The following is a 14786-nucleotide window of genomic DNA, read 5'->3' as shown; positions in this document are numbered from 1 at the left end:
CTCTCTCCAGGGCGTAATATGACAAGCTGGGCTATACTCTGAATGAGCAATGTCAAATGGAGAACGCTGTGTTGAGGCTGATGAGCCCATCCAATCTGCCAGCAAGTATTACCAAGTCATGGCAGACACACAGTCTGCCAATGTCTTATGACGCAGTGTCTGCACTAATGCATGCACACGTATGTTTTTTGGGGACGTACCTGAGAGGGGGAGGGGGAGAAAGCGTCAGTCCTGGGGATGGTAACAGCTCAGAGTTCCACGCACGTAGACGAAAGAACCATCAAGGAAGACCTGGAGCACACAGAGAGAGAGAGAGAGAGAGAGAGAGAGAGAGAGAGAGAGAGAGAGAGAGAGAGAGAGATGAAGTACCTCGTATTGAAGAGAGAGAGTTACGGCATTGCAATGGTATTGCAATGGCTGCAAGCAATGCAGGCACACCCACACACACACACACCTCCGTTCCACGCACGTACACGAGAGAGAGAGAGAGAGAGAGAGAGAGAGAGAGAGAGAGAGAGAGCGAGAGAGAGAGAGAGAGAGAGAGAGAGAGAGGGAGAATAACAGTATCCGTGAGCAATGATAAGTGTCAGCCAACACTGAGCGAGTGAGGAAGACACGGAGGGAGAGATTGCTGTTGCTTGATCCGGTTTGCAGTGGTTTACAAATCAATAGTGGACCACAAGCATGCGCCTCATTGTCCCCAGGGAGCTGCAGTTTAGATGTATTTTGAAATAGAGATAGACACAGAGAGAGAGAGAGAGAGAGAGAGAGGAGAGAGAGAGAGAGAGAGAGAGAGAGAGAGAGAGAAGATAGCATGAAATGGTTTGGACTGTGTGAATTTCTTCACTTGGTTTCCGTTTTCCGTACTATTCAAGTCGTCCTCAAGTCACCGGCGCCACTCATTGACAGTCTTCATCGTGCCTTTCCTGAGCTCTCTGGCTTCCCATCCGCCGTGTTTATACTGTGTTTTACTACATGTCCAAAGACACAGCAGCTACGTGACATATTGACTAATCAGCTCTTTAGCATAAAGTAGAGCTGTAACTAACCGTTTAAATTGTCACGTCATGTATTTATTACTCTGAATGAACCACTGACACCATAAAACACCACTCCTTGGGCTTGAATGCCTTGACAACCTGTACATGTTGTAGTTCTGAAGCCGTTGTTCTACTAATTATCAGGCCTACTCAAAATGTTTTCAATCCACACATTTGCGGTCGATCAACGACTCGATGTGGAGTGATGTAAGCCAGCAGCTCAGGTCGCGCTGAGGACAGCCGCGCTACGCAGAAACCACTGCAGCGTTCACTAGGGAAGCTATTGGGGGTCTGCACCTCACAGCTGGAAAGGAGTGTGTTCCTTATGCAGGTAACCCGGACATGGAGGTCGAGGGCAAGTTCTTAAAGATTGGTTTTCCAAAGTTCGCTAACTTTGACAGAGGGCTTCTATAACCCGGCAGAAGTGCTTTGTGGCCATTATTTCAAGCCTTGGAGGGCAAAGAACTTAGAAGTTTTGAAGACACACACAGGAAGCTTTGAACAAATAAAAGACACAGCTCCCCCAGACCTCCGCTGCTTTCTAGAATCTTCCTCTGCGTTTAGCTCTACTGCCTGTGAAGCAACCTGCTTAGAATAAGTGGGGGGAGGGGGAGGGAGAGATGGAGGGGGAGAAAGAGAGAGAGCGAGAGAGAATAAAAAAGGAGGGATTGTCAGAGGTCACCTCGTCAGCAAATCTCTTTCAGAATAATCTCTGTGCTGCCTGCTATACCTCCAAGCCTCTCTAAGCCTTGACCTGACAAACACTGCAGGTCACCAACCATCTCAGGTGGTAGATGGTTGGAAATGTACACCTAAATGACGTTATGGCAAGGACACAAAATGCATTACCCTCCAAGATCATGATTGGCTGTATAGGAAACTCTGGAAATGATATTGCATAAAAAAAGGTTTATTAGTATCTCTCTAAACTAACATTAACAGCATTCATATAGCCTCACTTATATAGGCCAGACAGTCCAGGGTGACAGCTTCAATTAATTAGTGACATCACAAATTGCAGACATTCATTAATTAATCTTTGAGAGACTTGCTCAGTACTTCAATAGGCTAGCATCCTATTGAAGTACTGTGAATAGAGAACGGTTTCTAAATCCGATTCCATAGCATATGTCCGACTCAACTAACAGCACTGTTAGAGATTAGTCCCACAAATGGGTCAATGCGTCAGAGCAATTAGCTACTTTACTTGGAATGCTGATTGAAACCTAGGGGTGTTGTCGTCGAGGGATTTCTACAATTTGTTCCGACTTTTGCAAGCAGTGTATAGGAAATTTAATTAAAAGAGAAAAAAATGAATATCTAAATATAGGTAACAATATCGGATTAGGCTTTGAACTCTATTCTAAAGGCCAAAGACCTTTGAGAGGGACTATGCATTTCCTTTTTTCATACAATAGAGAGCCTACAATAGAGAGAAGTCCCTCCCCTCCAGCTGCCCCTCATTGGACCTTATTTTGGAAAAATATGTACGGTAGTTTGATCCCATTTGAATAGACAATGGATGTCTACCAGAAGGGGAGGGTCTCTCTATAGCAGTGGTGGTATTTTGTGTTGGCCAGTTTGCCACAGTTTTCCACAGTTTGCAAACACATTGCACCTTTAAACCTAGAAGTGCTTTCCTGTACTGCACTTTAAACATCAGCCATAATGAACAGAGTTCAATCGGTCATGGCGATTTCGTAAATTCAGCAATGCACAATCACAACCAATCACTGTGTCCCCCCAGGGCGGAGGGGACAAAGGGGGAAAGGGAGGGGGGCATCACCAAGGAAGACACATGAACGCACACAAGAGCACGTCCATAAATCGATGGGTGCCCTGACCTGTGATTCATCCCTGCAGGGATTACCATTTGTTTTGAGTCACCTTGGCACCAGAGAGAATAAGCTTCTACAGTAGGAGCTTCTTAATGTCAATGTGGATCGATGGATACAAGTACTTCAACAGGGGAAAATAATGGAAAGTTATGGCTAGTTATGGATCTCAAAGCCTCAAATTTTCTGTATCCGAGTTTTTACTGTACATACTGTGAAACACAATATACATTTATATATGTTTGCAATGTGTTCTTATTGATAACCTACATGTGATACATTAAAAGAGTATACTCAGCAATATTTGTTTTCAGGCCTTAATTGCTTGGTCGATAAAGTTGGCAGTATTTACTGAAAAAATAAAATCGAATAGCCTACCAAGAAATCGATTAAATACAAAATGTAGTCATTAATTATTAATTAATAACACATTGTGCGTTAATTAACATCATCTGTTTAGTATGCAACCCAAGTTCTCTTGACTGTATAGTTGAAAATAGTGCTCAGAATGACTTTGAATTTATATTCTAACGATGAACATGTGTGCGGGTTGAAATTTGCTGCCGTTAATTGGACTAATTGGAAATATCGCTTTCTTAAAAGATATGGTTAATAAATTATGATGGTTATGCATCAACTGGACACTATAATTATCCTATGTCTTGTGTAGGCCTGGCATTATGGAGTATATTTGGGTCAGTGATGGTTGTTCAACTCCCTCGCTGCAGAACTAGCATTTACCAAGTACCACCAAAATAACCACTGGTTGTACCTCTTCAGAACGAAACGCAGAGCCAACGGTGGACTTTGAGTAATGGAACCCATTATTTTGACTTTGATTACCCAAGCATCCAAACTGGGTATAAATGTTTATTGTGAGCATGTTTCAATCCTCCATCGCAACATATTTGAATGGTGCATCAAACCTCCAGTGAACTTGAGTTTCCACAGGCCCTAGATAAACACATGGCATTGTCATATATAAATAACATTTAGCATTAGACTGTATCTGTGTTCAAACAATGTATGGGTTTCCTACAGTAAGTCATGCGTAGTTTACCATACTGCTTCTTCCCTTTCTCTGACGTGGGCTTTGACAAGTCATGTACTTGTCAACCTGCTATACCATTAGCTGGACCAAACCATGTGGCAAACATATTTCAGATTTAATAAATACAACATAATTTAAACACATATTATAGTTTAGTTTAATAAGGTATAATAATACGGTGTATAAAGTGTTCTAAAATAACATTCAGTGATCAACTAATAATTATGGTATATATCAGTGATTATGACTAGGGTACCCATAACTCAACCACACCCCACTCCCACTGCCCCCCCCCCTTTCACACATACACACACACTCGCAAAAACAGTGCCGCTGGATGTGGCGTGGGTTGCAAAGAGCAGCCACTCTTAATGGTTTCCACGGCAACAGTCCAACTCTGTCAGTCTCCATGGCAACCAATAACAGCATTAACTGCATCAGCTTGAGCGTCGCTTGGTAGAATGGATGGGGATTGCGTTCATATGAAGAGCTACTGATTGGTGTGTGTGTGTGTGTGTGTGTGCGTGTGTGTGTGTGTGTGTGTGTGTGTGTGTGTGTGTGTGTGTGTGTGTGTGTGTGTGTGTGTTTGTGCGTGCGTGTGTGTGTGATATATTTATCTTGGTAAAAACATGATGTGGAAAATAGACATTTGATATGGTATCTGGTCACGATACCTTTGTGTGCAAAACAGGAAAGCAGTTCCTCTACACTACACATTTGTAGTAAAAAACAATGTGATTTCAGTGATTACAGTGCATCAAATCGAATTCAAACAAAGCAATCACAACCAAATGATGATATGGAAATCACTTAAATCCAAATGAAAAAATAAAGATTTTCAATCCGATACAAAGGGCTTTCCGACCGTGACACTCAAGTTCAAAACGTAATTTGCCGGCAGTCCCCATCAAGCATGCGTGAACACAGGTGAACCTGCAGGTCAGAGGCCATTATGTGGATCCATTATGCCATGCTCAAGGGCAGTGGAGTGCAAAATAGAGCTCGACAGCCATCCAACCAACAGTCAACATAGCATGAAACGTTGTAGAAAGAGGCCTGAAGACAATTTACTGACCTTGACATTTTGCTCACCCACTTTAGCGACACTATTTAACCAATCACCTCAACCAACCTATAAATAAAGCAAAGACGGGAAAGGGACAAAAGTCGAAACAGTGGTACAGTATGAAAATAAGGTGTTTTCCAAACAGAGATGCAACTGAAAGTGATTCCTGGTTAAAAGACTGAAGAATAAAAGGTTTAAGGGATTCAAGGATAGGGACAGTTTTCTTTGACTGATGGTTAAGGTTCAGTATTTTGAGTGAAAAAAACACAAAAAACACACACACACACACATATATATATATACACATATATATATACATACATACATACATACATACATACATATATATACACACACACACGTTTTTTGTTATCTATATTTTTGTTCATATAATAAATACACATATTTTCCTGATATAACTTACAATACACTCATCTGTGTTCATGAAGCTCACCGTATAACGCAGACATTCCTGCGGCCTCTGCTATTGGCTCTGTGGCGCTGCGTTGCCATGGTAGCCATGGGGGTGGGGTTGTGGACTGGTGGGTGATGGGGATGAACAAGGGATATGAACGGCAGGGGGTGTTGGGGTGTTTGTGTGTGTGTGGGGGGGGGGGGCGGTTTCTTGAGTAGCAACAATGAACATGACAGCTGTCATGAGGTGGCGAAAATATGATGTGTTAAAAAGGAGCATCAAAATGTACACAGAGAGAGAGAGAGAGAGAGAGAGAGAGAGAGAGAGAGCTTTGTTCCCGCCCTTGCATCTCTTTAGGGCAGTCCCCCCGTATAGATCGCTGCGGGCACTTCGTAGAATGCAAACACATGTCCCCTCCCATCACCATCCTGCTTAATAACAACAGCGCAGTTGGCTCAAGGCATGCGCAGAGACACAGACAACAAGAGGATAAGATATAGCAAAATACTGCTGCACCAGACCAATCAGAGGGGAGAGAGGAGAGCAGAGGCTCTGGCAGCAGCCAATTGGACATCATCTGTGAAAGCTCTTTGCTGTTGCATTGTTCTGTGTGCGAATGCAACATGTGCAACAACGAGTGGGTGTGTTTGTTTGTTTGCGCCACTGAATGTATGTGTTTTTTTTGTAGGGGCTCTGTCTGGGTCTATGACTCAACATGCACATTAACACACATACCTTCATTTTCTAAAGATTCTCCGCTTCAGCTTTACACACCAGCAGCACACCACAACGCCTTGCCCCATGGGCTTACATCATGAATTGCCCTACACGGTGCGTGTATTAGCGCTAACATGACCTCACCACCGCCCCCCATATAATCCTGTAATTTCTCCTTCAGCTGGATTCCGACATTTAATCACATGTAAGGTGAAACCCACACTGATAATCTAATAACTCTCTTATTCACGTGTGTGTGTGTGTGTGTGTGTGTGTGTGTGTGTGTGTGTGTGTGTGTGTGTGTGTGTGTGTGTGTGTGTAACAGACTTTCAAGATAGGCCATAATGTAGTCCATTACAGAATTCGATTTTTCATCATCCATCATTGGGTTGGGTTCACCCATCATACTTTCCCCATAAAAATCAGTGTGAAAGCATGGCATTATGCATTATGTTCTGAATTCTGCTGACTACATGCCTTTGTGACCTGTTTTGATGCAGTTCCGAAGGAACTAAAACAAACATTACAAAAAGGTAAACTATTGAAAGGTAAACATTGATTTACTCATCTCAAAATAGAACGTAGTTGGGCTCTTATCTAAATAGGGGCTATTACAAATGGGCTCTTGTCTAAATGACTGTCTATGACAGTCGAAAGACAGAAAGAAGATTGTTACAGGGTGGAATTGTCCTTCATTTGGAAAGTGTTCTTCAAAATCAGCCTCCTGCTCTTCAAGTCCCCTCAATTCACCACTTCAAGTCCTTATACAATGCAGAGGGACCAACATAGACCTAATCCTATTCTCTGTAACACTGGAGGTCTTTTTGGCCCAAATGGTGGCATCCCAAACTTAATCTGTTGTCTCCTTTACCTTTAGTAGAGCTTGCACATATTAAAGCTACTATAGGTAAGATTTAAGAGATGTGAAAAAAGAGCAGGTATTGGCAACAGAAAAAAAAAGAAGATTTTAAAGATGTCCCCTCCCCCTCTGCTCCCTCCCTCCCTTGGTTGGTTTCCCCGCTATTGAGCTGTGATCGACATGCAAAATGTATTACACAAACCAATCAGGGAAGAGGTGCACTGATTGTTTGGAAATGACCATCCAACATTGTAATTGGCTCATAAAGAGCAGCCGCAGCCAACTCAATATGCCTTTCACTCACTAATAGCTGACAGACTTCTTACCTACAGCACCTACAAACGTCCAGCACACTAGATGTGCAGTCAATATACTCTCCAGTACTCCTTCTACTTTATGGGTACACTAAACACACAAATATACTTTTGATGGCCATACACCCTCAGTTAATTCTCTAATGTATCTTTATTCTCTTATCTAAATTGCAGTTCAATTTAGATAAGAGACATTATGAAACAGACTAAACAACCTAAACATCCCTCCCAGACAGACATATCTTTCCCATAACTTAATACAATTCTTATGACCAAGCCTTGCTGCCCCATGGTCAACCCTGAATAACCACTGTGGCCAATCCAAGGACATAGCAGTGGGCACATTACATATACAGCCTGTTAGTGTGTGTTGGGTTCATGTACATCTGGTGTGTCTGAATTTTCCCTCTAAAGACAATTGTTTGGTTAAGAAAGTAGGACTCTAAACAAACGTGAGCACTTGAACACAAACCAATGAGGAGATAATCCATCATCCCTTATGTACTCAAAGATAGAGAATCCAACCAAAGAATCCACAAATTAAAGAAAATCAAATAAGAACAGTTGTTGGCACAAACCATAAATCAAAGCACTAATATTTTATTTTGCTGTGGCTCTGACTTTGACCCTGACCCCCCACCGTGAACTGAACTTCCCACTCAGCGAGCACAGGGGGAATCACACAGTGCAAGGCCTTTCGCAAAGGTGTCCAATGACGGCCTGTCAATTTGGTGGTGTATGCGCACGCTTGTGTGTGCGTGCGCGCATGTACACATAAAGAGCTATGAACTCATAATATTAATTACCATGAAGAGCTTTTAACACTATGCTACATACACAGCATGACTACTGGTAAAGACGATGAGAGAACTGGACCAAACAGCCTTTTAATTTTGGTGAGTAGCACAGCCTAGCTCCCTACATGTTGCCATGACGATGCAATCCACAAAGTGATTTCCCAGCTATAGAATGAACCAGTCTCCTTTACCACCCCAATTCAAGGACTCTCTCCCAGCGATTCGGCTAATAAGCAGGGCCAGTCTCAGCCAACCAGTCAGTACTCCATAACTCAAAGTTTCCCAAACACACTGTATGGCACCACCAGTACCCCCACCTCTCCATCTGCAGAACAAAAAAATTGTGTTTCACATAGTGTGTGTGTGTGTGTGTGTGTGTGTGTGTGTGTGTGTGTGTGTGTGTGTGTGTGTGTGTGTGTGTGTGTGTGTGAGATTAATGTTAATCTGAGTGCCACCACACACCCCCACACGGTCAATAAGGCAGACAGACAGATACACTCAGCAGGACCCGTCCACACAAGCCGCAAACCAGATTAATCATACACAGCCTAGAGAAAGAGAGGCAAAATTGAATGAATAAGCAAAGTGGGGAAAGGGATGAGAAGTAAGCCGTAGAGCGAATAGAAACAGTGGTAAAACAAAAGTTGTTGCATCAAAGGGAACACAGAGATAGGCAGAAAGGCAGAGAGACACAAAAAGAGAAAGAATAAAAAATAAATGGTAGGCTAATGCCAGTCCATTATGGTTCCTCAGGCTCAACCCACACACACACTCCTCTTACAACACTCAGCCCACACATACATATCTGACCACACTCCCACGTGTGCTGAGGGAAGAGAATGAAAATGTATTGTGCAATCTTACCTCAACATGGATGGACAGGAATAAGGGCTAATGGAAAGAAACAAGGGAAAAATCCCCCACATGTTGTAGTGCCTCTGCTGTACACAAATCAGCAAAACATATGTTGAGGCTGTAGTAATGCCAGGTGTGTGTTTGTTAATTTGAATGTGTTCACGTTTAGGGGTAGGTTCACCTACATGGATTAAATGTAGGTGGGGGAGGGGGGGTCGCAGGAAATACTTGTATTGCTTGTGTTGAAGATACCTGAGAAAACCTGCTTATCTTAAGCCTAGGCCTACATCTTTCTTCTAAATGCCCAAGTAGTTATAAGAGACAAGAAGCAAGCACTTATGGACAACACTCTTCCTGTCTAACGCCTCGTGCACACTACCTCCGTCAACCTCCGTCAACCTCCGTCAACGGACGCATCTCATTGACTTTGCATGGGGCGCCCTCGAAATGCATTGTGGGTCTATCCGTCAAGTCGGCTCCGTGGCCTGCGTCAAAAGTTGAAAAATGTTCAACTTTTCGGGAAGCGACGGGTCCGTCGGCCAATCAGATCGTGGTTATGCAAATACACAAGTGTGCCGCTACTTGGACTCTGTCCAATGAAATGGTCTTTGTGATACAACCCACCGTGGAAATGTCAAAAAGCCGGCCGGCAGCGGGGGATTTAAGAATGGATTTAATGGATTTAAGAATTTGGCGATTGCTGTGGTACACGTACAGGGGCAACACTGTCCTTGCGACTACGGGATCCATTTAGCAATAACAACAACAAGCAGGAAGACGCAGGAAAAAGCCGGCTATACAACGCCTGGTGCAAGGAGAGCGCAAGGAGAGTGTTGCCCCTGTTGCAGGCTGCGTCCACAAAGACTACTCCCCCAATACGTCAGACACGCCCTCCGTCATCCGTCGACGGACGGAGGTAGTGTGCAAGAGGAACTGAACGCATCCCAAAGCACTTGCAGGATGTTGCATCCTTTGGAATGCAGAGAATTTTATCCATTGGGGTCATTTGGTCACCCACCCACCACTCACCCACTGACACACCAAAGTGAACCAAGCATCAAGCACACAGTTTTACCACACGTTGTTCTGCACTCTGCTCCTCCCGGGTCACTGAGCACTGCCCTTCCTGTCACTTGACATGTTTGACTTGTCATGATGAATTTGTATCGCACAAAAAAAAAAAAAAAAGTGGCTTGCAATTGCATAACGTAGAACTCTGCAGTAGGCTATCTACTCAGGTATGACTGGTCACCAGCAGTTTCTGCTCAGCCCTCATTGGGATTGATGCCCTCCCTGTGGTTCGATGTTTATGATTTGGTGCTCTACAACTTACAGTGTTTCCCACACATAGGTCAATGTGTGGCGCTGCGCCACAGATTGAACAACGAGCGCCACAAATTGATTCCGCTTTTCTTTCTTTTACTTGAACGCGATTTTTAAATGTAACTCCGCCAGCCCGTAATCGCTCCCCCGTAATGCGGCCAGTCCGACATGTTCCCATTCCGACAGTCCTGTGCGCGTATGCAAATTAGCCATGTGCGCCAAACAGAAGAAGGGCCCTATCTTGCGCCCGGCGCAATTGACTTTCTACACCGACGCATTTGTCGTTGCTAGTTTGCACCCGGCGCAAAGCTGATTTTTCCCCGCAGCAACCAGGCACCACTACACTTGCATGTTAAATATTATGATGTCAAAGATTATTCATACGTGTGAAACTGCATAGAAATAGCGTGTGGATTGTGGAAACATTTTTTTTCCATAGGGCTGCATGAATGAACATGAATGAAGTATAGTAGGCTATGCCATGCGTTAAAATAATAATAATAATAATAATAATAATAATAATAATACATTCGAGAAAAGTATATTCCAGGCTTCCAAAACAAAATCTAGTTTTAGGGGAAATTATTGGTTAAATGATTTGGGAAAGAACAGCTGATACAGCGGTAAGTTGTAGGCTACTTTTAAATCAATGCATCTGCAAACACCGTACAGCAAACACATATGTTCTTGACCCAGACATCGTGTACAAGCCCATTACTTTTAGGATTGATGAGTATTTGATTGTGAGAAAACATAGTTTTACCGCGAGTGAGTATTTAATAGAATGAATGAATGCGGGTGATGCTTGGTGCGCGTGTGTGCGCGCGCCCATCTGTCTAAACACACGCAAATTAAACACGTAAGTGTATGAGAAGGAAATCGAGTCAGTCGACCTGCGATAAGCAGCTGATTCTGAACGGACTCGTCTTCGAGATGGACGTGTTCTAACGCATTTTTAATCAATGAAATGTTAACACAACAGTAGCCTATATATCTGACCATTTAATTTTCGAAATTTTAGGTGAAGCCGAGCTTCCCTTGCAGTCGAGAAGTCGCCACTACGAAAGAATGCAATGTATCCAACTAGCGGGATCTAAACAAACTAAGCTCCAGCGAATTACTACAATGCAGAAGTAGTGGAGAATGGTGAAACACAGCAACTCTAGCCTACTCTCAACCAAAATAAAAATAAAAATAATCGTCGCCCGGTGCAGCAGCTGCCCAGTTTTTAGAACGTCTCAGCCCGTCTCGTCGCAAGGAGTCGCAAGGAGTTGCGAGTTGCAAGCAGTTGCGTCGCGAATCTTTGGTCTGAACTGGGCTTTAGCATTATAAGCAGTGGCGGTTTTAGGCACGGGCGAAAAACGCATTTGATCCGCATTTTCTATTATCGATAATACCCCCCGTCAACAACTCCGCCAGCCGGTAATCGCGCCCCCCCACATTGCTACCTGCGGTCTGTGGGAAACACTGAACTTTCTATATACTGTATGGTTCAGGCATGCTAGGTTCCACTCTTGTGTCCCTTAGAATGAGCAATGCTCCAAGCTGAGGTTGTATGCCTGTGTCATTTCCTACACCAGCGTAGGACCCATCACCCGACAAACCTCATTTAAATTGGATCTGCATAACCGTGCCTGTAACCACTCTTACCGACGCATAATTAGTGGTGGACCAACAAAAACAAATGGAATCCCCGTTCCACAGGATGTGACCGATCGGCAGCACACGTCAGGGACACTGGACCTCCAGAAGAGCATCAAAGTGCTGCTGCCCCTCTTGGCACGGGGAGAACAGATGGGGGACTTGTGCAACCCAAGTGGCTTGCTCTCCACTCCATGCGCCGTCTCAATATGTGGCCAACGGCTAGGTCCTGCTTTTCACGCTGACTGGGGCCTTTCTGTGCTGCTTTTCATGTTCTCTTCGTGCTTCCTCCTGGTAATCCCCGACCCCCATCCCCCACCTCCAGAGACTTGTGTAATAGGGTGGTGGTGTATATATATAGGATGCTATGAGAGCATCCTACCCTGGATGAAGTTAGGATGTGGTTGTTGTGGTTATTGTTTTTATCGTCGACCACTCAAATTAAATGACCAAGAGAGTTTTTACCCCGCTCCCTGAATTCTGAGGAATTGTATATTTTGTCTTTCTTGGTTCTGGGTTTCATAAAAAAAACATATTAGAAAGGATAACGGGTGGATGGTCTCACATGTTTTGATGGTTACTGATTTTCCTCCAAGCAAAGTGGTCTCAGTTTGTTAGGTTGTTTCATGGGGTGGTGGCTATGGAAAAAAATAATTGTGAACAGCTTTGTGACAGCTTTGTTCAAGTGAGTGTTCATTAAAAAATGTACCTTTCCCAAAAGACAATCTATATGTGCTTTAGCAATAAAATCCAAAATAGCAATAAAATCCAGCCTTTCCAATATCTATATCCCCCTTTAGATTCACAAAGTAATAGTCCTCTCCTATATTGTGAGAAGTCCATCTCAAATGGCTAATTTGCCCAGCAAATGATTGAAGTCCGTTGTCTTGGTGCAAACATGTCAGGATGTGTTTTTTCTAAACCTGGAAATTTTCCATTGCTGCTTCTGGACTGCAGCATGCATATCAATGTGGGTTAGACCAAAGCAGGCCACACAACAGCTACTTGCGTAATGGTCTGGTTTAACCAGGCCAGGCAAGTTGTATATATTTAAATATGTATTTATTTATTTATATATCTATATTGAAAACTACCCATCTGTCAAAGCTGATAAAGGCACAGGGGCATTCTGCAAAAATCACACATTTCTATTGAGAAAGTTGAGAAATATCAAACAAGAAGAAACACAAGCTGATCGCACACGTTCTACATCACAGTAGTGTTATAGTGGGCCACGCATGCAGTATGGAGAGTGACATGGACATGAGATGTGGAGCCAATGTTACACGCCTTGCGGGGCTTACAGCCATTCACTGCATACAGAACCAGAAGCAAGGAAAGTTAATCAGCCATCCTTGTTGTAAACGCACCTCATACTGCACTGACACGCGAATAAGCAAGGATGGGTAGATTTAGACCAGACGTTCTAACACTAGGTGTGTGTGCATGCCTGTGTGTGTCACAAATGGGACCCCCCCCTTCCCACCCCTTCCCACCCACGAGCAAGCACCAAGATGCCAGCCTGCCAGACTGGCTGTAGCTCTCCCACTCCATCTTGGCCTCATTCCGAATTCAGGGAGCGTACCAGCTACCTGCAGCCGTTGTAGCAGAGGGCAAGTGACACAGGGAAAATTATAGAAGCCCACCCCCCCCCCCCCCCCCCCCCCCCACACACACACACACACACACACACACACACACACACACACACACACACACAACTGACTGGATGGCAGGGTTGAAATGCTTTCCCTGTCTTCCTCATCATAGAGCTTTGCCATAAATGAACGATTGTCATACAACGAACCGGTGGCCATACAGAAAGACAGGGCAAAAATCCACCGTAAAACTATACATTGAATTGTGATGTTGGCTAAATATGTATTCCATCCGACATCCATATTTCTATGCAAGAACATTTTGTAAAAACAGGCAACATGTAAAATATATGCATCACAAAGTCATGTTATGTTCGAATACTTAGGATTGCTAATTGAGCTATTATGACTCAGCACCTGTAACCATCCCCCACCCCATTAACACACACACACACACACACACACACACACACACACACACACACACACACACACACACACACACACACACCTACCTCTTGGAGGTGCATTGTGTATATTTTTTCCCCCTCCACTGCCTGCCGTCCATTGTGGGTTTTTTCTACCAATAGCGAATGGATCGATGTTAGATTACAGGCTGTACCCGGTACATCGGAATGGCGGATGTCCCTCCCTACCCAACGACTGAAGCAGATTACCATCCATTGCAGAAGAAGAAAAAAAAAAACACCGGCGAGGCGACATGTCTGACTTCACCCGTGTACCACTGACATTATAACATCCATGCAACACACACACACACACACACACACACACACACAGGTCGACGACAGGTCGACAGGTCCAACTGTTACGATTCCCCGCAGTGGGCAATGAGTAAAGCTTCATAAACCCATCGCAGCAGTTAGGTCCCGATGACAAAAAGCTTGCTATATTGCCTTGGCCCGATAACAGCCAAGGCAATTAGACTAATCAATAGCTTCTCGAAATATTCCTTGTCTTTGTACTAAACACAAATACACAAAATCCTCCGAAATTAAAGATGAAACACTTCCCAGGCGAAATAGCATTCGACTTCCATAATCAAGACTTGAAACGAACAATGCGCCCATTCTCCATCAATGATCAGCGGCAGTCCATTATTTCAGCCTCAATACATGCTAATGAGTAGGTAATAGAAATCAACTCAAACTTGATCATTCCTCCAATGCTCTCGGCAAAAATGCACATATGTAAAGCATATAAAGGCTCTACGAATATCACCTTTCTAGCCGTAGTATTCCATCGATAAATATT

This window comes from Micromesistius poutassou, assembly GCF_964030765.1.
Source record: "Micromesistius poutassou genome assembly, chromosome: 14".
Lineage (NCBI taxonomy): Eukaryota > Metazoa > Chordata > Actinopteri > Gadiformes > Gadidae > Micromesistius > Micromesistius poutassou.
Note: the sequence above shows the minus strand (reverse complement) of the source record.